We start from the raw sequence: 3633 nt of genomic DNA on the forward strand, positions 1-3633 counted from the left end.
ATAACTCCATTGTACCTCATAGCATACCCAAGAAAAACACACTGCACAGATCTTGCTTGCAACTTATTTGAATTGTAAGGCCTGAGAAAGGGATATACTGCAGTCCCAAAAACTTTTAAATTCTGAATCTCCGGAACTTTGTCAAACAACACTTGATATGGTGACTTCATTTCCAGCACCTTACTTGGCATTCTATTAATTAAGAAAGTTGCATAAGAACAGGCATGAAACCAGAATGAGGCAGACAAATCTTCTTCAGACATTAGAGTAAGTGTTGTCTCTATTAAGTGTCTATGCTTCCTCTCAGAATACCATTCTGTTGAGGAGTATATGGACATGAAATTCTATGAACAATCCCCTTAGATTCCAGAAAACCAGTAAAGACTTTATTCATGTACTCTCCTCCTCCATCAGTTTGCAAAATTGATTAAGCACAAAAGCATGAAATTTCACAAATGCATTCACTGCTTCAGGTTTATTAATCAGAGGAAAAATCCACAAAAACCTTGAATATTCATCAATGAAACTAATGTAATATCTATATCCTTCAATTGACATTTTTTTGGAGAAGGCCCCCATACATCTGAATGTACTCTTTCATAAAACTTGCATTACTATGTTTTACAGGAAATGATTGCCTACACATTTTGCTTGAAATACATGATGAACATACTGACTGTGAAGAATCTATGGTAATTGGTACTTTAGCTGACTTTAACATAGCTGTTAATATCTCTTCAGAGGGATGACCCAATCTCTTGTGCCAAATTGTAGCCTTCACCATCTTTCCCAGAAAACCAGCTCTTAACTTCTTTGCTTCTCAATTCATCGAATTTGATCTTGAAAACACTGTCACAGGTATGGTAAAGAGATCCCCATCACTCCTTCCTTGGTAAAGAATCACATTGGTTACCTTGTCCTGTATGAAAAACACACAATCATCACAAATAAACCAGAATCCATTATCATGGCACAATTTTTTCACTGATAAAAGATTCACAGTAATATTGGGAACATGTAAAACATTTTTCAAGTATAAGAAAGTTGCTGGAGTAAGTAATGTGGTTGAACCAATATGTTTTACATCCAAACCTTGACCATTCCCTATGATTATCTTTTCTTCTCCATTATAAGCTGAGACTTGATTAAAAGTATTGACATTAGCTGTCATGTGATCTGTGGCACCAGTGTCCAACACCCATGTATCAGCAGTAGAAAACCTATGTGGTTGTGAGTCATCTCTTTGTTGAGTAAAACCTTGTGAACCTTGAGCAGACACTGCAGTGATTGTTGATGGTGGTGGTGGTGCTCCCTGATAAGCATAGTTATTCCTATGATAGCAGTCCAAAGAAGCATGGCCTTTCTTTCCACATATCTGCACACCAAGAGTTGATATTGACTGACATTTGAACCATTAGTACCTCTAAAATGACAATTGGGAGCAGTATGTCCTCTTTGAGAGCAAATCTGGCATTCAAGTGTGATAGAAGATTTGAAGTTTGTATTACCATTCCAACTCTGCCAAGTAGACCCATTTTTAGAACCACCATTTGAAGGCTGTCCATTAAAACCAAACTGTGACCCTTGCCTTGATTAGCAGAAAAACCACTATTGCCCTTGTATTTGTTACCAAAGTATGGTTTAGGATTTCTGTTTGAATTGAATGTCCCATGATTATTTTGAGAATTGAAGGGTCTTTGATTGTTCCCAATGAATCCATAGCCTCCATGATAGTTGTTTGCTACACCCATGGCAGAGCTTTCACCCTGATAAGTGCCATTCCTTTGATTTGTACCAGTGCCAAACCCTCATTGATAACTATTTGATCCCATGTTAAAATTCTCACCCTGATACATTCCATTGAAGCCATTGGACCTGTCACCATTCATATACATTGCAGATATTGTATTTGTGAGAGATGTAATCCTAGACTCAATAGTCAAACACTAAAAAGTTGAGCCCTGAAATCCTTTAGAGACATAGGATTTTGCCTTACCAATATCATTGTCTTAATCATATCAAACTCATGTGGCAAACCAGTTAATGAAGCAATAATGAAATCATTTTCTGACACCCTTTCACCTGCAGAAATTAGCTGATCTTTTATAGCCTTCAATCTTAGCAAAAACTTGTCAACATGATCACCTCCTTTTTGTGCAGTATGAAATTCAGTGATTAATTCGTGACATTGAGACAGTAGCAAACCGATCTTGCAATGCACTCCATGCTTCCTGTGATGTTTTACACCCAATCACATGCTTCATGGCATTATCAGATAACATAGCAATCAACAAGCTAAGTAAAGCCATATCCTTTATCACCCAATTCTTGTATGCAGTAGTGATCTCCTTGGTAACTCCAGTTTCAGAATGAATTACAAATTTTGGTGGACACGAATTATCACCAGTAAAGAAGTCAAACAAATCATATCCACGCAGAACTGATTGAAACTGAAAACTCCATTTAACAAAGTTGTCATCTTGTAATTTCACAGTTAGCATTCCTAGAAGTCCTTCAATCTTCACAGATTCCATTGTATTCTCAGACATCATGCTTACTACAACCAAATTCTTCTTCGTCCACAATCAAGAAAGTTCAATAGAAAACTCCACAATCACAGAGATCAAGATTACACAACAACAAGACTCCTTTGAAAAACAGCCTTAAACACACCAAGATTCAATCAAGAAACAACACCGTCTTCGGCAATCGGCCTTTAAAGAAGAGAGATGACTAAACAACAATATGGCAATCGGCCTTCAATCAAGATTTCATACTCCGGCAATCGGCCTTTAATGGAGTAATAAGCAAATATCAAACAACAAGAAATGACTATCACTTTATAATTCTTTACAATTTCGAACAAATAATGGCAATCAGCCTTATAAGCAAACAATTCATCAATCCAAAAAGAAATACTCACTGACACACATTATCAAACAGCTGGAGTACACAGACCTTTTATTTGTTGAAACCCCATGATTCGATCACCAAGAAACTGCACCAAGAGCAGCAAAAGATTGTAGAAATATAAGGAAGTTAGTTAGTCAGTTGCTTATCTCTGAAGCAAATGATAGGTGTATAAATATTGACGTCCTTCTCTCTGTAATTCATTCGAGTAATGCAATCTTTGGTTATTCATTTCCTCTCTAAACACTCTGTGATTGTTCTTCTTTCATTCTTTTCCTTTTCTTGCAATTCATAGCTCACTGTTAATATGGTATCATCGCCGGAGGTCGATCTGTGGTGATTTTCCGTTTTTCCGCATCCTAACTGCCTTGCTGATGTGTAAGCATCCATGCTGACATGTATCCAAAACAATGCTGATGTGTAGATATCCGTTAACACCTCTCTCCCCACTCCCTCCTTCAATTTTAAAAACATAAGTCAAATATGGGTGTGTGTGTGGGCATGTGCAAACATAAGGCTAGCTAAAACAAGAAAAACATAAGACTTAGGTCGCTTCTTTTCCAGCAGTGGTTAGATTAGCATATTTTCAGATTTTGATCTCATAAACATGCCATTATTGGTTCTGATCATGCCCAATTAGTCTAACTTTTGCTAACTCAAAGCTGAAATCTGACTAGACTTTTAAATTTGAGGCTATGTGCCTTGAGCATGCAGTTTTTCCAG

At 37.0% G+C, this 3633-nt stretch overlaps 1 long non-coding RNA gene across 1 annotated transcript; it reads right to left on the reverse strand.

Moving 5' to 3' along the window:
- Positions 1 to 447: 447 nt before the first annotated feature.
- Positions 448 to 3633, reverse strand: LOC139194208 (uncharacterized). The gene is made up of 2 exons (XR_011578969.1): positions 1093 to 3633; positions 448 to 919 (listed from the first exon to the last, which is right to left on the reverse strand). It is a non-coding gene; the product is annotated as an uncharacterized lncRNA (long non-coding RNA).

Source organism: Malus domestica, chromosome 03 (genome assembly GCF_042453785.1).
Source record: "Malus domestica chromosome 03, GDT2T_hap1".
Classification (NCBI taxonomy): Eukaryota; Viridiplantae; Streptophyta; class Magnoliopsida; order Rosales; family Rosaceae; genus Malus; species Malus domestica.